Source organism: Cryptotermes secundus, unplaced genomic scaffold (genome assembly GCF_002891405.2).
Source record: "Cryptotermes secundus unplaced genomic scaffold, Csec_1.0 scaffold743, whole genome shotgun sequence".
Taxonomy (NCBI): domain Eukaryota; kingdom Metazoa; phylum Arthropoda; class Insecta; order Blattodea; family Kalotermitidae; genus Cryptotermes; species Cryptotermes secundus.
In genome coordinates this window covers 587848-608129 of record NW_019745093.1, presented here as the reverse complement: position 1 = coordinate 608129, position 20282 = coordinate 587848, and the positions used below count along the sequence as shown (strand labels likewise).

At 43.2% G+C, this 20282-nt stretch overlaps 1 protein-coding gene across 1 annotated transcript in view; it reads right to left on the bottom strand.

The window, feature by feature from the left end:
* LOC111874964 (leucine-rich repeat-containing G-protein coupled receptor 5) overlaps positions 1–20282 on the bottom strand; it is a 203534-nt gene that overhangs the window by 115183 nt on the left and 68069 nt on the right. The window lies entirely within an intron of this gene.

Here is a 20282-nt window from a genome sequence, read left to right as displayed (position 1 = left end):
GGTCAGCTTTACGGTCCGGCCGCTTTACCCCTTGTACACAATGCATATAAGGATGGATTGTGGAGAAGATAAAAATCCGTTGCCCCTACCTGGAATCAATCCGAGATTTCTCGGTCATGGAGCCTACAGTCTAGCCACTATACCAACTGAGCAAAGCTCTGGCCGTCAAATCAGATGGTACACATAGTAACCACTGAGATCTGGTACAGTCACTTTCGCATAACAAGGATACGCCGGACATCTGGACAGTTGCCCAAATTGCTCTGTACCATATCTACAGTACATAATGCAATTCCCGTTTTGCTTCTGGTCGATTCGCAACTTGCATTCAAGGGGGTGGTAGTGGGGGGGGGGGTCAGTCTGTTCAACTACGGCCACGTTCACTACAAAGGAAGCGAAGAAGTACGTGTGGTTCTGCCAAGAGGAAATGGATACGCTATTCGGAACTATACATACAGGTTGATCCATCTGAAATCTTTGTCACTAGATTTTATATCTGACAGCCTCTCGAAACACGGCCAAGTAATCAGAGGCAGACAGAAGGACACTCCTAGTATATTTTGCTAACATTAATTTACGTTCGATATTCAATGAAATATACGATCTACTGCTTTCTAGATGGGCACAGTTTTACAAGGAACACCCTGTGTATAACACTGTAACTGCTGCTATGTCACTGGGATAGAATTTTGTAAGCATTGTCATGATTTTCTTTTTTCATTTTGTAGTTGGTTGCTTAGGAAAGCTTGGCCATCTATTTCACCACCACCCCCCCTTCCCCGGAACGTTCTTCCTGTAGCGGCGGCTTCTAAATTACCTTCATGCGCTGTTGGCTTCCTCGGGGTGGGGGGGGGGTTAGGATTTCTAAAAGAGAATTTAGTTTTTATTATTCTTGCTGTCACTTGTGATTCAGGAGTGCAGGAATGCAACCCGCAAGTCTGAGAGAATACAACAGTCGCCCCAGCCTTAGTACAATTATTGTAATGGCTCCTTTTACGACCCTATCAGCACTGAGAACATATAGACTCATGAACTGGAAAGAATCTGAAAGGAAGCGATCGTGACGTAATCTAACTACTATCTCGAAATTTGCCTAGAAAGACAGAGAAACACAACAAAAAGCTTCGGGTCGAAATACCGTATTTACGCATGTACAGGCCGCACATTTTTTGCCAAAAATTCAAGAGGAAAACTGGGGTGCGGCTTATATTCGAAATCACACTTCAGTTAAAAAAAAATATATATTCATAATTAGTAATACAGGGTGTAATACTCCTGAAATAATATTCCAAGAAAATTATTTTTTCTATAATTTGTCTGAAAATTGTGCTGCGGCCTATACATGCGTAAATACGGTAGCCTATGTGCCCCAGCCAAGATTCGAATCTAGTACCTCCCGAATATAAATCTAGAGCATAGCGCTAGAGAAATCTCGTTAAAATGGGAGTGTGGTGTCTTGAAAGCATTGGAGGGCTCAGAAGATGAAAATGTAATTTTAGTCGGAAAATTAAAGGAGGGATTTTCTAGGCGTACGTTGGAAGACGTTAATATTTAAATTGATCTTAGAGAAATGGTGTGGGGAGACTGTAAGGCTCTCAGAGCGGAAGTGTGTACATTCGGGGAGAGATACGTTTACGTGGGGGGTTAAGGAAAGAAAACTTGTCCAATTCTTTCTCTCTCCTTGGGTTCCCTGAAGATTCCAGCATCGCGTTCCTCCGAAACTTCGACATCTGCCTACAAAACTAAACGACGTCACAATCACTGCCGTCAAAACACTTGCATGCTTTTCCACAGTCTTGCTCAACCTCAAAGCATGTGGTTTACCTGTTTTCATTTTTAAGTTCCTTATTTAAGTATCAAGACTACAATGTCGGACGTTACGACGAATGTGAAGCAGTTGGTGGAAATGACAATTGGCAGAGGAAACCGAAATACTCGAAGAAAAAACCTTCACATCGCCAATTTATCCACCATAAATCCTAGGTGACCTGACCTTGGATTGAACGAACGCCGTGCTAAATATATGTACTGAAACTAAACTCCGTGGCCTGTAATCCGCAAGCGAGCTATACCGACCGAGCGACCGCCGTTTGTCGGCGAAGTAAAATGCCAACTTTACAGGATAGAGAGTGTCGCGTGGTCAGCGCAACGAATCCCCACGGCCGTCAATCTCGTTTTTCTAGACCGAAGCCGCCGTTTCCTTGAAATAGCTCCTCAATTATCCTCATGAGGCTGAGTGAACCCCGTTCCAGACCCACTTCTCAGAAAATGTGATAGCGCCGGGAATCGAACCCGGGACCCCTGGATCTGTAGCCAGGAACTCTGATCACTAGACCACAGAGGCGGTGTACTACTGTGCTTAAAAGGATTAAATGTGACGCAAGCGTTGTAGACTGAATTTATTGCGTCGTAGGTGAACAAGTATGTCTGTAACAAAGAAATAAGGTTTACATGTAGTAACCACTCCAAACTGCTGCTACATATACACCATAAGCCTCTTATGGGCGCAGTTAACGATCCCCATAAACTATCAGAGCTCTATTTATAAACGTAATGGCTGTCCATGTTGAGATACCCGTGCAAGGCAGGTCCATTTACAAGTGTCCACTTCATTCGGCGCTCGACAAATGCAACTTTTGCAATACTCTGTACGCCTATCGCCGCACACATTCTTAGTGCCGCGTACTGGAGGTATTACAGCACACCCTCGCTAATCCGGATCGAAACATGAAAAATTCTCTTCACAGTTGAGTACATACTTTAGAAGACAGATGGGGTTCAGGAGCAAGAGGACTTTCAGACTGTGTTGAGGGCAGCTGGAGAGACTGAAACCACGTAAAAAAATATCCAAGCATCCTTATTATCAAAGCACCCGTCAATAATGCAACTATTTTTTTTAAATATACGAGTAAACGACGTCTAAAATATGTTTCTCGGTAAAAGTGCCACTTTAATACTTTACGTTGTTGTTTAAAATCATAAAATGCCATTAAGACACTAAAAGTATAACCTGTACATTAAAAGTGTTCATCAAATTTTTAAAATGTCTCTAATTTTACGCAAGTTTCTTCTCACTATACAACATGTTTCGACTGCACATGGGCCATCATCAGGAAATTTTCCTTTTGTTTTCGGGGAGACCACTGCAACATTCACTTTTATATTAAAAAAATATTGTTGCATTATTGACGGGCGCTTTGACAATAAGGATAATGCCTCAACACAACGGGATGCTGAAATATAAAACTACCCAAGATTGGTTTAAGCTGGATGAAGGAGACCCTGAATTTCAGCATATACAAAGACAGAAAATACTGCAGTGATATTTTTTTATTTTAATCAATGCTACCTATATTATTCAATTCTCCGTTTGTTTTCTAAGTTTTCCCTTGTATTTTGGGGTCAACTTTTGCTTCATTAATCCGGCCGACGCCCCGCCACCCCCCAAAAATTAATCCGGATTAGCGAAGGTTTACCGTACTGCCTGTCTGAGACAACTCACAGCTTGAGTAGGCAATCCTACGGGACAACATTTCTGTGTTCAATGCGCTCTCCAAAAAGCTGAATTAGGTTCCCACGCTGAAAATATAATCTATCAGCTTTTACTGAATATGTTACGAAATATATTACTGTGAAATGATGGCATAACCTCAAAACTATTTTACAGTAACAGGAAAACAGCCCTCGTAACATTTCGAAAACATGAAAAAGAGGGAAGAGAAACGGGGGAAGGGGCAAGTGAGAGACATAATTATTACTAGGGGAAACTGATATTTCCAGGCAGTGCCCAGTTGTCATTCTGGTGAAGGTAAGTTGGAGGGACTACACGGCGTCACATTTCAGAATATATTACTCTTCATAATCAGCGCTGTGAGAACCTTAAATTCAGATCAAATATGTTTATCGGTGTACATTCTATGCAAGGCATTTAATCTTTCTATCTTCCAATGTCGAAACGGTATACTGCATCCACTATAAGAACGAGGATGCGTCATAGTCAGTGACGTATACCGTTACGTCATCGTCAGAAAGTTACTAGATTCTGTTTTCATCATACTTCTGGTACTCACCCATCAGTGGGAAATTCAAATGTACTTACACGGGGAATTTTCTTTCGTAAGGTTGCCTACACAAGGTACGACGTAGCCTGGTTCGTAGCGTGGATGGACTATAGCTGACTGGGAAGTATGTGTGTGATTTGGCGCTACTGAGACAGAAACAGTAGCTATGATAGGAGATGATTACTTGGTCAGGAACCACAGGCAGAGTTAATTAATTACTAAATGTATAATCAGAGACATCTGGTGACCATTAGGCCGAGCTGAGTGTAGTGAGATATCCATAACCTTAATGACGGCTACAATACATAAAGCTGTCAGACATTACAGTTAATTTTCAGGCAAATGTACATATTTGCATTGTATTAACTTCAATGTTTCGACAACAAACAAGGGTGCCATCATCGGACTATTGCGAACAATGAAAACAGAAGAAAATGATCCCTTTTTGGAAGGGTTACTGTATGATGCTGTCAGCATCCAGAACAGCGTTTCTCAAACTGTGATTCACGGACCAATGGCGGTCCGTGGAGGTCTAAATGATGGTTAGTACTACTATACAGTCCATATGGTGTCATATTACTTGTAATAAATAATTAAAATTATGAAAAAATTTTATGAATTTTTATTTATATAGATTGTTTAGTTTTTTCTTTACATTGGTGGATAGATAAAATTGGTTTATGGGAACTTTTAACTAAAATTTGACTCCTATCCGAAGAAGAAAAAAAGCGGAACTTTAAGCTCTTTGCGTCTAAGGAAAATGTTACGATTGCTACGTGCACCGCGCGTGCGCCGTCCGTCCATGTAGTTGTGCGCAGTTGCCGGAAGTCTCAGAAACACTACTTTAGAGCATATCCACCCCTGAGACATAATTGTTTCGAGGGTTGTTATTTAACGACGCTGTCGGTATCTACACTATATAGCGTCGAAATGGTATGATGAATGACCAATTGGGAGGGATCTGAAAGGAAGTTGACTGGATGTTGGAGAGAAAATCTTTTATGACATAAGGATCGCTAATACAGCCTCTGAAAATTTTTGCAATTTTCGTAGCGATCGTGAGTCTGGAACACAAGTTCTGGACACATGATGATGGGAGCAAATTCAACTTCAGAACTTGTAGTAAGGAACGGCGACGTCGTGAAACGAGAACATCAGAACACTTCCTTATCAGATGTAGTCGCCTGGGCGACAAGTCAGCCTCAAAAGAGTTGAGTCGCGTGACGCAGCATCCAACGATACCCACCCACAACATCCTCCGGGCTGTAGGTGCTGCCACTGACGTCATGCGTCCCCGAGTGCAACAAAAAGCATTAAAATTCCGGCTCCTAAAATAATGGAAGGGATTAGTGGGAATGACGCCTTATTATAACAAGGTTTGAAGCTTTCACGGCGGTTTTTCGTGTTTTTTCTCAGGCCCTGCAGGCAATTGCCGGGATAGTGCCTCCATTAGGCCACCAGAACTTCCTTCAAAATCCATTCCAGTTCATTATTAGTCATCCTACCATTCGACGATTTATAATATAGCTACCGATAGACTCGCAAAATAAGACACAAAAGAAACAATACGTATCAAGATTATAGACCTGAGACGTGACACCGTGTAATTTTGTAGCCAGATACCGATATTCCGGAGGTACATTATGCCTCCATCTTCAGGGCATAAATATACACGTTCACTGGTCTGGATTGGGCAACTTTCTTGTTTACCCCATCTTTTCGTGTCATATAATTACATTCTTTGTAAACTGTTTATAAAACTGAGCTACATTTCTAAGCCAACACACTCAAACCCTGAAGATGAAGGCGGTTGGTTCCTTCGAAACTTCACTAAACTTCTATCAGACGAAACGGAGTCACATTTTATCCTGTAGGTCCGTAAATGAAAATAAAGTTTCATTCAAGAAATGTAAACCATTTGCCAGAATTTTATGGAACCCGAAGGTTCATTACCGTGTTCACAAGAGCCCTCCACTGGTCCATATCCTGAGCCAGATCAAGCCAATCCACACCATCCCATCCTTCTCCCTAAGATCCACTCTAATATTGTCCACCCACTTATGCCTTGGTCTTCCTAGTGGTTTCTTTCCTTCCGGTTTTCCCACCAATATCCAATATCTGCAGTTTTCTCCAACCTCCTGTCATTTCATCTCTCTTCGGTCCAAATATTCTCCTCAACACCCTGTTCTCAAACACCCTCAATCTATGTTCCTCCCTTAACGTCAGAGACCGAGTTTCACACCCATACAGAACCACAGGCAAAATAATAGTTTTGTACTCGTATATTCTAATTTTTATGTTTTTGGACAGCAGACGAGAAGACAAAAGGTTCTGGACTGAATGGTAGCAAGCATTAACCGAGTTCAGTCGCGTCTTAATTTCTTCCTGAATCAGGTTTCGATCTGCTATCGTTGTTCCCAAATATCTGAACTGTGCCACATTTTCAAAACATCTGTTTCCTATCTTTATGTCATGATCTTACTCTGCATTTTGGTGACGAGACAGCAACATGTACTTAGTTTTTTCTGTGTTTACTTCTATACCAGCCTCTTTACTTGCGTCAATTAGAGTTTGTGTGTTTTTCTTTATGGTATCTACATTATCACCCAGTAGATTCACATCATCGGCGTAGACCAACAGCTGATGTGTCCCGTTTAATTTCAGTCCCACCTGGTTTCCTTGGACCTTCTTAATGGCATATTCTAAAGCAAAGTTGAAAAGGAGTGTCGATAAAGCATCTCCTTGTTTAAGACCATTCTGGATAGGAATTTATCAGACAAATGTTGACCTACACGGACTTTACTATACGTTTCCTTTGAACACATTTTAATCAACCTACCTAGTTTCATGGGTATCCCAAACTCACGTCAGAATATTGTACAATACTTCCTCCTAACTGAATCATAGGCTTTCTTGAAGAGTATGAATAGCTGATGTACTGTCTCATCGTATTCCCATTTTTTCTCCAATATCTGACGAATGCAAAAGATCTGATCTGTAGTTGATCTGTTATGTCGAAACCCACACTGATGATCCCCAATAATTTCATCTATATATGAACTTAACCTTGAAAGAAGAATATTGGACAAAATTTTGCATGAAGTTGATAGCAGTGATATCCCCCGATAATTACTGTAGTCAGTTTCATCGCCCTTCTTGTGAACTGGTACAATAATAGACTCCTTCCACTGATCAGGCAATTTTTCCTTAAGCCAAATAGAAATAATTAGATTGTGGATCTTAGAACGTAATATTTCGCCTCCTGCTTGAATAAGTTCTGCCGGAATTTGATCACTACCTGGCGATTTATACCGTTTCAATTTTGCAATAGCACTTTCAAACTCAAAGGGCTAGGATCAGGTATTAACGACTCAGCTGTATGGATTTCTGTCTGCCTAACATCACTGAACCTATGTACATTCAATAACTGAGAGAAGTAGTTCCTCCACCTATTCAAAATGTTGTGGAAATCTGCAAGCAGATCACCATTCTCATCCTTCACTAAGTTACTGCTAGGCTGGTAACCCCTCTTAAAGTCATATATTCCTCTATACAGGTCTATAAAGTTCTTGTTCTTACTGTCCATTGCAAGCTCATCTATTTTGTCTTTCAGATATTCCCTCTTTTTGTTCCTGAAATGCCTGCTGGTTTCACGTCTTATAGTGTTCAGATTATCCCCATTTAACTCGCTTGGATCCTGTAACCACTGCAATTTGGCCTGCTTTCTTTGATCTAATAATTTTAAGCATCCTTCATCGAACCATGGCCTATGCTTCTTCGGTTCATAATAACCTAGACTCTCTTTGGCTGACATTTTTATATTCTCTCTAATAGTTTCCCAAGCTTTATTAACATCCACCTATTTGAGATTTCAACACGATACTGCTCTTTACCCTCTACCTCATTTAATTTTTTAAGATTTAACCTCTCCATATGAACTCTGTGTGTTGTTTGTTTGCTAACTGCCAGTCTTTCCCTAACCTTTGCCACCATCACAATCTGCTGCCCTGAACGATCGGACATTAAGTATACTTGAGTGCCATCTCATATCTATCAAAATATGATCTATTTGACAGTGTATCTTCCCATCAGGAGATGTCCAAGTAAATTTATGGATGTTAGGATGTGGGAACATTGTACTTTGACAGTAAGATTTTTGGATGTGGCAAAGTTTACTACTCTAACTCCATTATCATTACTAATTTCATGCAAACTCTCATTTCCAATCTTTAGTTTGAAAATGTCTTCCTACCTACTTCGGCATTGATATCTGCCAACAAAATTTTCATAAACTATAGAAAGTTTAATTGACGCTAGTAAGGAGGGATTTTTATTGCTAGTGGGGTGGGACTAAGTTCCTTGTACTGCGGTCACTTCTGGCCTATTGTACCAGCCCCAGATGACAGGTGAGGGTGATTGTGGAGCAATTGGTGGAATGAAGATTGGCAGGGGAAACCGAAGTAATCGGAGAAAACCAGCCCCAGCGCCACTTTGTCCACCACAAGTCCCACTTCACAAGACCCGGGATCGAAACCGGGCCGCCGCGGTGGGATGCCAGCGACTAACCGCTTGAGCTATGGCGTGGACCTAGTAAAGAAGTTGGTCTAGAAGTAAACACAGAGAAAACTAAGTATATGTTACTGTCTCATCACCAAAATACACGGCAGAATCATGACATAAAGATAGGAAACAGATGTTTTGAAAATGTGGCACAGTTCAGATATTTGGGAATGACGGCAACAAATCAAAACCTGATTTAGGAGGAAATTAAGAGGAGATCGAACTCGGGTAATGCTTGCTACCATTCAGTCCAGAACTTTTTGTCCTCTTGTCTGTTGTCTAAAAATATAAAAATTAGAATATACAAAACTATAATTTTGCCTGTGGTTCTGTATGGGTTTGAAACTCGGTCTCTAACATTAAGGAAGGAACATAGACTGAGAGTGTTTGAGAACAGAGTGTTGAGGAGAATATTTGGACCGAAGAGAGATGAAGTGACAGGAGGCTGGAGAGAACTGCATAATGAGGAGCTTCATAACTTGTACTCTTCTCTAAGTTTAATTAGAATGATCAGGTCAAGGAGGATGAGGTATATAGGGCATGTAGCACGCATGGGGGAGACGGGGAATGCATATAGGATATTGGTGGGAAACACAGAAGGAAAGAGATCATCAAGAAGACAAAGACGCAGGTGGGTGGACAATATTAAAATCGATCTTAGAGAGAGAGGATGGGATGGGATAGATTGCATTGATCTGGCTCAGGATAGGGACCAGTGGAGGGCTCTAGAGAACACGGAAATGAACTTTCGAGTTCCACAAAATGCTGGGAAGTTCTTGAGTAGCTGCAGAATTGGCGGCTCCTCAAGAAGGGCTCAGCTCCATGAAGTCAGTTATGCCGAAATATAGCACACACGGTGCCAACATGTCAAGATGCTGTGCGGGGTCCCACGAGGCAGCGCAACAGACAGATACGCAGTAGCAGAAGACACGGGGGGGGGCAGTCTTAATGGGGCGCAGTTTCCACGGAGACTTCTGGATAGATAACGTTGGACCTTACATCCAGAGATATAATAGAAGGGATGAGAAGGAAGCAGCATCCAAAATTCCTATCCAACCCATTTCACCTCCACACGAGCAGGGACACTGCCCGGATAATGGGGAATCGATATGCATAGCTCACCCTTACCCCCCCCTCAACCCCCAAAACCACAAATCTCGAATACACGGGGAATGAAGTCTGCAGGTCAACTGTGGGCACACCGCCCGGACCTCTCAACAAGGAGATGGGGATAAAATGCAGTCTTATACCCTGAGGATGGAGGCATGAGATTCACCCGAAACATTTCCACGGCGTTTCTCATTATTTTTAGACATACGACGTGAGGTTCTCGCAGCGATGAAGTGCCGTCTTCTGGAATGTGACGCCATGTAGTTTACCGATGTTTCGGAAGGAGATACTGTTTCCACATTCACGGCTGAAAAGCAAGTCAGGCGGCATGCAAAGTCAAGTATCTTTCTCCGAAACTCTGGTGTACATCTCTCGCAGATACCGAAATTCGCACTCGAGACCTCTGCAGTACAAGAAGATATGCTACCCGCCTGACCAAAGAAATTCGATTTTTCTATCACTGAAGGTACGGAACATAGGAGCCCAAAATAATGTAAGGTGTGTAGGAAGATATTCTCCCAAAAGATGGTGCTAGTGACATGAATGCCAGAGCCACATTATCGAAATGCAGTAAAAGAAAATGACGGCGGAAAGTTATGTATTTTTGGGGGGGGGGGCACTGTATATACGTATTAAAAAGGTAAAGTTGTCCCTCTTCTTAATTAATTAAACACTAAGCCACGAAGACGTATGGGGGAGCGGAGCTACAGTGTCACTATTCTTGACCTCAGCACTAGACGGAGGTCGGTAAGTAACACAATATACACGTGTAGTATCTCAGACTTTAAAGGAACAATAGAAATCAGATTAAGAAATTTAACGTTTACTCATTTTATTAAAAAAAATGTTGGGAAAGAGGAATCGAACCGCAGACCAAAAACTCTACAGAAACACTTGTACATCGTTTTAATAGCCGTGGCTACCGTACATATTGGTAAGAGTACAGAGTAAGTTTCGTAACAACACTGTGTTTTCTATTAAGTCAGCAGTATGAAAAAGAAAATTCACACACACACACACACACACACACACATATATATATAACTCTGTGGCCTGTAGTCCTCAATCGAACTATCCCAATCGTGCGGCCGCCGCTTGTCGGCGAAGTTAGTGTCAACTTTGGCTAATAGAGGGTGTCGCGTGGTCAGCGCAACGGATCCCCACGTTCGTTAATCTCGGTTTTCTACACCGGAGCCGCTATTTCCTTGAAACAGCTCCTCAATTATCCTCACGAGGGTGAGTGGAACTCGTTCCAGACCCACTACTTCTCAGAAAATCTGGTAGCGCCGAGAATCGAATATATATATATTTGACAACTGAAATTTTGTCTTATTTTTTTATAATTCCCATGTCATTTACGTCACTTCTGGATATTTTTTGACTAGCTACAGAACTATCAGCTTCTTAAGAAGGATTTAATTACATTCATGACTCTTATTACGAGCTTTGTAATCTATGTGAGCTTCCGTTAACTAAACTGTCGGAATCTTGTCCGCCGTTAGATGCGTGACACGTCTCGCCATTATGAACGATTAATTAGATGACTGCAAGGTGAAGTAGGAGGGGCCAGTTCGTGACGGCCAGTTGCAAGGCATGCAGCATCCGCCCTCACTCACATCTCTGTCTGTGACGTGCAACGCAAATACGGGCGGATGCAGATGCATTCTTCAGAAGCACTAATTAGTTCCACTGCTTCATTAACTGACGGTTCTCTTGTCAGTACGTAGTCTCTCTCTTACTCTCTTTGCTTCAAAATCAAACCAACTCTAACATTAAACAATTTTCTCTCTCTTCTGCAAAAAAAAGGTAAAGGTATCCCTGTATCAGGGCGTGGAGGCCCATAGGGGTGTGAGACATCGAGGCTCCCACATTTTCTAGACAATCGGCTAACAGATGACGGTGAGTTCAGCCTTAAGCGCCGGCCGCCATTTACTCTCCAGGAAGATTCCTAGTACTCAGAGTCATAGCGTGCTGGAAGAATTAGGTTAATTGAAAAATCCAGTGACCTCACCGGCTATCGAACCCGCGACCTCCCGGATTGTACCATAATGGCTCAACCAACTATGCCACCGAGTGCCCCCGCACATTCTTCGGTACTGTTATAAATGGCGCACAAGGATCATATAAGACACGAGAAAATTATATAAAAAAGAATATAGAATTTTACATTATCTAATGTTATGAAAATATATCCGCTAAAACCGAGTAAATTTATTCAAGCGGTAAAGGCTCTTATTTGTATTGGGAAGGCACCCGATTCGAATCTGTATGAGGGCACAGGTATCTGGATTTAAATATTTCGTGGTTCTCCTCAAATCCATCTCCTTCCACATCCCTTTCCATTCATTATTCATGATTATCCAATTCTTCAACGCTGAATGGTTTAAGTCACACATAGGCCTGTTAAATAAACTATAAACAAATTCATACACGCTGCAACTCCCCTAAAACACCACCCCTTTAAAATGCTATATTTGCGTGGCATGGATTGCGTTTTAATCTATTTTACTGTAATGCAAACCCCTATTCAGCGTCAACTCCCATAAAAGACCATTAATGGGTGCAATGTTCTTGCAGACGTTTCACTGTAATAACAATGGATACTAAATGCTGCTATTTAAGAGGAACAACTTTCGGCAAAAGNGAAGAATGCAGTTCAGTGACAGACAGGATCGTACTCTTCTTTCAAAAGAACTCTCCTTCCTCCCACTACTACAGATTGACTGGTGCCTGAGTTTGGTCTTTGTTGGTCCCTTTGCTAATTGAGGTCTCACACCAGACAGATTTATGGCTCCTTGCTGGTCAAGGTTCTTTAACATTCTCTACTTGTTGGAAAAAGGGTAGGTTTCGAGCTTTCGAAACCTGATTTCGAGCTTTTAAGAAAAATAACGGGAGAATATCGATGGATGACGTAAATGCGAGTACAGTTCTCTCTAAATTATAGTAAACTAACATTGACTGTCATACAAAACATTTAAACAAATGTGATACTCACTGAAAAAAAAAAATCTTTAAAAATACATTGCCGCGGTTGAGCCGCAAAGCGGTTAAACAGCGCGCGGATAATCGAGAGTCTACTGTACTGAAATCACGGTCAACACCCGCTGACATCTTCTGCACCTTTTTGTAACTACCTGCTAACACACACAAGGACCAAATAGAGACAGAATTGGAAACTTTATCCTGTTATAAAGACTTTTACCGCGCTCAGAAGTCGCCATGGAAACAAAGCACGCACTTCCGGTGATGTGACAGGGACAGCTACTCGTTCGAAAAGTGGCTTCCTCGTCGGGGAGAATGTAATCTGTGCGTCGCTTTATTCGCCGCGACGGTTTGGATGCGAGCGGTGCTTTACGGCAAATCGAATCATATCAATGTGGGGCCTCAATAAAAGAGCGTCAACTCTGCCCTCCAACACCATATACTAACCATATCAAACACATTGCCCATCTGATGTTGATCGCTAATGTTACATGCGTACCGTAAGGTAAAAACATATAAGAAACCCTTCGGAAATGTGGAAAAATTCAAATATTTCGGAACAACACAAATCAAAATTTTATAATTATTTTTAATATAACTGCTTTATAGCCCTCTCTTGGGCCTTGATCGCCTTTTCAGTTTACTGATTCTATACATATTCTGTATGACTCCTCGGATGGGGGATCACCCCGTCGCAAGGCCGCTACCTACACACAGGACAACACAAACACAGAATAAGCGCGGAGAGATATCACGCCTCGAGTGGCACTCGAACCCACGATCCCAGCGTTCGAGCAAGCGAAGACACTTCATGTCTCAGACCGCGCGGTCACTGTGACCGGCAAGCATAACAATTGCATTGAAGACTACGTCGGTGACTGCTTGCTACCGTTAGGTTCTGTATGATTTGTTTTCCCGCCTTCTGTTCTAGAAACATAAATATGAAGTACGAGTACAGAACTACAATTTCATCTGTTTCGTACTTGGTGTCTTACTTCTACGGAAAAACACGGACTGAGGTTGTCTGAGTGCAAATTGCAAAGAATACTCGGACCTACGAGAGAGGGAGACCCCAGAAGCTAGAAAGTAGAACAGGAAATAGGAGGCCGGAACTGAGATGGATGGAAGATGCAGAGAATGATTTGCGCGGTATGAAAGTGAACAAGTGGAGGCAAAGCAAATAATGGATTGAGGCCAAGGTTCTTAATGGGCCGTAGGATCAATGACTGAGTAAGTAGCAAGCGATAATTTTAAAGCAAGACAAACAAAAGGAACTAGGTCAGAATTACGTTCTCACGGGGAGGGGTTGGAGTCTAAATGCTATCGGTTGGCACTTCCGCTGCCGTTTGGTTCCAGTAAGCGTGGCCTACGTTATCGTGTGGTTTGAGGACTTCAAGGCAGTGTTTATTTAGGTTGCGCTATCAAGCAATATAGGCTCCAGCTGTCACCGTACAACATGGTGGGGACTTGCAACAGTGTGCAGAACTGCACTTTTCGTGACTGTACAGGAACATTTTATAGCTTACTGTAGGTGTAGGGAGGCTGTAAAGCTATTTAGGTTCCTGCTGTCACCATGCCTCATGGGGGGTTAGTAAATTTATGTGTTATTTTAGGGTGTCCCGGCACTACAAAGTTTAGGAATCCCTGCGTGAAGTCTGGAGTTAAAATTCGTGCAGTGAAAGAAAGGTCTAAGTGCCTGTACTTGCAGATATAGCACATCGTCAATTGTGCATGATTGGAGGTTCTCACAGGGATGAACATTCATACGTGTACTTTCTTCTCTGGGTATTGTGAGCTTGTCATCTGCTAAATGTCTACAAACACTTCGGAGAAAGCATGGAATTGTGGTAACCTTCTTACAAAACTATGCGATATCAAAAGAGAGATCACAATACTGTTTCTCGGCATGATTTCTGTAGCTTCTAGCATATACAATACAACTGTACAGGGCGTTTGTTTGACCTGACATCTGAACTGCGCGTGATTAGTATTGCAAGAAGGAAAGCGACAGTGGTTGCAACTGCACTGCCGGATGGAGAGAGACTGACGCGCTACAACTAATGCCCTGTCATAACGCATACACATACACTACAATCAATATTTCAGTTGATGGGCTAGACCGAATCCACTGCGCAGTCGCTTGACGGCCAAGTGTAACAAGACGGACTGTACATGCTGGTACGGGGCAGGTTGCTGCAACACAGGACAGGGTATCGGAGACTAAGTGACCGCGCTGGCGGTCCTATAAATCTCTTCAATTCGTACTGACGATAATCAGGATTTAGAACTGGACCTGAGGAATTGGTGAAAAGGTTGGACAAGCGGTAAAGATTTATACCACCCTGCGTCTCGAAGTCACTAACACAATCCGCTTCAGTGGACTTGTTTGTCTTTGTATGTAGTACCACAAAGTACTCTGAACTTCATACTTTGGCGGATTTGCATTCGTTGAGCGCCCTGAGTACGATAAGAGGGTTTTGGAATGCGGTCTCTTTTGTGTGCCTCGCTAGCGTCTGAATGGTTATGCGGATTTCTTGTTTCATATTCGATATTTAAGCGTGTGGAAGGTCGCGGGTTCAAGTCCCGATGAGGTCATTGGATTTTTTTAATTGACCTAATCCTTCCAGCCGCACTATGGCCCTGGGATCGACTCAGCCTCTAACAAAAACGAGTACGAGGATTATTCTACACATATTCTTGGGGGTAAAGGGCGGCCGGCGCGTAAAGCTCACAACCTCACAACCTTACCGCCATCTATGAGCCGATTGTCTAAAAAGTGTGGGAACCTCGACGTCTCACAACCCTATGAGCCTCCACGGCCTGTTACAGGGACACCTTTACTTTTTACTTTTACTTACTTTATCAATCATAGGTCGGAGCTCGGTGAACATGAATATTCAAGCTCTCAGACAATTAAACCTTCAGATTAAACCCAGAAAAGAAAACGGCGCTTTTCCCAAAATCGGCTGCAATAATTTTGATCAAATTTTAATAAGTTATAGAGACCATCGTCCTAATTACATATGTAGAGACGGCATCCTCAGGGATATAACGGTACACGCACCAGACCCCAGGTGATTACGCAACGGGTACATGTCCAAAAAACCCAACTTCATGACCTGTAGTCCGCAAGCGAACTATACCGAACGAGCTACCGCCGCTTGTCGGCGAGGTTAATGCCAATTTTTGCTGATAGAGGGTGTCACGTGGTCATCGCAACGTTCCCCACGGCCGTTAATCTCGGTTCTCTAGACCGGAGCCGCTATTTCCTTTTAAGTAGCTCCTCAATTATCCTCACGAGGCTGAGTGGACCGCGTTCCAGAGCAGCTTGTATAACTGAGCAACAGTGTTCTGCCGAGCAAAAACAGATTTCGTTGCCAAGGTAACGCACTAAAGGACAACAGTATAATTGAAAAAGGATGTGGTGCGTATTTGAACCAATTTTTCGGTTATTTAACGACGCTGTTAGTACCCAGACTATACGGTGTGAAATTGTAGAATCACATGAGTTGTGAATTATAAAACGATACTGAAGGAAGAAGCCGTGGCCAAATCAAAGTATAATCCTAGAGTCTGTCTCCAGAGACTGAGGAAAACCATGAAAATCGTATCAGGTTCGGTGTCCAGGCCGAGATTCGAATCGAGCACCTCTAGAATACGAGTCAAGGGAGTTACCGCTATTCCAACATGCTCCATAATTCTTAATGTTCTTCCTCTTACAGATTAGGACTTCTGTTTTGTTCCATTTCGGGGTTCGTTTCTGAAAGGACGCATTTTACGGAAAAATGGTTAGCACTCTTGGGCGAGAGGCCTCACAGAATAAAACTTCTACTGTGCGAAATTAAACAGCAAACTTTTCTAACATTTACAACATGGGGGCCTCAAAACTGCATTGTGTTTCAACCAATCTAACGACCACACATAACGGTGTAGGAATAACGGTCTCTCTTATCCAATATACCGGTACGATGAATAATATTCATATAAATTTCACTCTACAAAAGAGTTCGTGTGACGTCACAACCCCCTCCATAACGGGCGCTGGCAACAGAAAAAAATTGCAGTGACCGACTAGGCGGGTACTGCGCGTCACTGCAGCACTTTCTTAAAATGGCGGAGTTACAAAATGGCGGAATAATAATAATAAAAATTGGAACCATAACGCCGAGGGGCTTGACGTAAGGTTAACGTTGTTATACTATTATATCCAACAAAGTAATCGATAAATCTCGATTATTTCCACTTTTTATATAGATATATGTAATTAAGGTACGGGGATCTGTGTATACAACTGGACAAACACTTAATAAGTTCAATAAAATGACAATATAACTTCTATTTTTAGTTTCTGTTTGATAACCGCGCACGTTTTCATGAAACCATCAAACAAATAGTCAACAGATCGAAAGGTGTCACTGTAAGTGTAACAATAAAGTTAATATTGTCGTGTGTAAGGGTGATTGTAGATGGGCTTTCGATTGGTGACTCGATTTACTGACCACTCAGACAGAAGACTCATGACTACAATTTACAGATCACTGTCATACACATACTAGTGTCCTCAGCCTATTACAGTCTCCATTAGCCGTTTCCTAGCAACGGATCTTAACAACAGAGATTCTTCAGCTTCTGTGCCAAGATGGGGCTCGACACCAAGACTTATTGAGTGACCGTCAGTCGCAATGTGACTGACTTTTGACAGTTCAGTCATGAGAATGGGAAGACAAAGGCACACAGCAGTCAGTTCTCGGTAGAAGGCAGTTCAAGGCAGCTGTGAGACTAGTTCAGTGCAGCTGTGACTTCTACACGGTTTGAGAAAAGATTATAGGGGAAGTGAAGGTAACAGAATCAGGAGAAGAATCCAAGAGTACAGTTCCGGAAACTACATACGAAGATTAGAATTGTGCTGAACACTTTACTTTATGTGCTATTGTTCCAGTAATTTTTTTATCGCTAGTGGAGTGGGACTAAGTCCCTTGTACTGCGGCCACTTCTGGCCTATTGTACCGGCCCCAGATGATAGGTGAGGGTGATTCTGGAGCAATTGGTGGAATGAAGATTGGCAGGGGAAATCGAAGTACTCGGAGAAAACCTGCCCCAGCGCCACTTTGTCCACCACAAATCCCACTTGACCAGACCCCGGGATTGAACCCTGGCCGCCGCGGTGGGAAGCCAGCGACTAGCCGCTTGAGCTATGGCGCGATCTTATTGTTCCAGTAATAATTAACTGTAGTTACGACCTGTGGACTGTCAATAAATGCGATTACCAATCCAAACCCACGTCTCAGTTCCTCAAATGCGCGACAATATAAACACGTACAGAAGAGAAACAAATGAACTGGGAACTTGATCGCCATGTTACAGAGAAGAGGAAGGTGTACCCTGTCAAGCTGGCTCCTGCTGCTGCTGGAACAGATCTATTTCTGTGCTACCGGGTCTATCTATTGGGCTCATCGCATCACAGACACCCACAATCCTTTGCATTGTTATCTGGGAGGAAGAGGCTCCACTTGTTTCTTTACTGTCTCCGATTTAAGAGCCTTCTACAAACAACAGTTTCTAAAGTTTCTGACTTCCGACTGTGTAATATATCCACCTCGTAAACGGCTGTATGTTGTCCCCATTTCAAACATTCTAACAGACAGCTGATGATGTCCATTTACTTCAATGTCTAGCCACTGTGTTAAGAGACTTCGGCAGATGACTTAAGTAACATTTTAATTTTGTTCAGAGAAAGAACTGGTGATTAACGTTATATATATAAGATTTGAGGCTTTCACGGCGGTGACTATGAAGAAAGCAGTCTTCTGGGATTTGGCACCGTGTATATATAGCGCAGGTAATATTCCGAGTTTCTTGATGTTAAAACTGGTGGTGCACATAATAGCCACTCGGTTTTAGGTGGGTAAATATTGTGCAGTGTTTCTAACAGGAATTTATTTGAGAAGTCACCGCATTCAATACAGAGGTCGCTTTATCAAACGGACGAGATACAAAAGAAACCGCCAATTCTATACACAAATGCATTCAATATGGAGACACGCGCAGCCTCTGCACACAGACAAGCTGGACTGGGCGGTGTAACCGAAAGGACAAACACGTGACAGCAGCAACAAAAACAAAATATGTCACCTCCTCCTCTAGAAACAGACGTACTCTTCTGTGATGTTATTTTTCTGGGTTATTTGACGACGCGACCATATGGCGTTGGACGGTAGGATTGGAAGGAAGTGGTCGTGGCCTAACTGAGATATCCCGGTATTTCGTTGGAAGGAATGAGAAAACCGACGAGAAAACCACAGGCACGACATCCGGTTTCCTGACTGAGATTCGAACCTAGCACATCGAGAACACTAGCCTACAGCTTTACCGCTATGCCAACCTGCTCGGATTGCCATATAACACGGCGCTTACATCCACCTAAGGCTGACGGCATCTGCAACAGGCCCTGGAGGCCCATATGGTTGTGAGACATAGAGGTTCCCACGTTTTCTCTAGACAATCAGCTCACAGATGGCGGTGAGGTTGTCAGCCTTACGCGCCAGTCGAACTTTACTCCCAGGAAGATTCCTGGTACTCATTTCTGTTAGAGGCTGAGTCGACCTCAGGGCCATGGTGCGGCTGGAAGGATTAGGTCAACTGAAAATCCAGTGACCTCTTCGCGAATCGTACCCTCGACCTTCGAGCTTCTTTCATAGTGCCTCAGCCAACTACGCTACCGCGTGCCCCCCAGTTATGCATATGTATGTCATATTTATGTTGACCTTCCGCATGCCGTGAGCCGGGGTAGCGCAGTCGGTACAGCGACTGGCTACGGGCTGGACGACCGAGCGGTCCGAGTTCGAGTCCCGCTAGGGTCAGAATTTTCTGTTCACCATATCGTCCAGACCGGCTCTGGTGCCCACCCAGCCTCCTATCCAAAGGGTACCGGGGGTTCTTTCCCGGGGTAAAGCGGTCGGGGCGTGAAGCTGACCAGACACCTCCAACTAGTGCTGAGGTCAAGAAAATGTGTATCTATACATCCACTCCGCCATACGTTAACTTTATTTTTCCTTGGCACTACAGCCCCAGTGGGCCTAGGCCTACCTCCATGAACTTCTCCGTTCACTTCGATTTTTCTAGATCTTACACATTCGGTAGGACTCCTTGGGCGGGTGATCAGCTCGTCGCAAGGCCTCTACCTGTACACAAACATAGAAAAACGCACACACACAAACTAAACATCCATGCCTTGAGTGGGACTCGAATCCACGATCCCGGTTTCCGAGCGAGCGAAGACAGTTCATGCCTTAGACCGCTCGGCTACCGTGATCGGCAAGTTAACTTTACCCTCAAGATTTACCTTTACCAAAGTATACGGGGTTGCAGCACTTGTTTTTGTGCTCGTCATTCACTTCCCGAGTCTGACGAGACGGCAGGGATCAAGAGAGCTGGAAGCAACACAGCTCCTATTGTGTCCGTGTGTATCGGCGCACGGGGAGACTGAAATGCGCTGAAGCTGAACAGCGCGATATCCTGAACACGGGCGAGAAATCCATCATTCATCCCCCCCCCCCCTTTCTTCCCTCA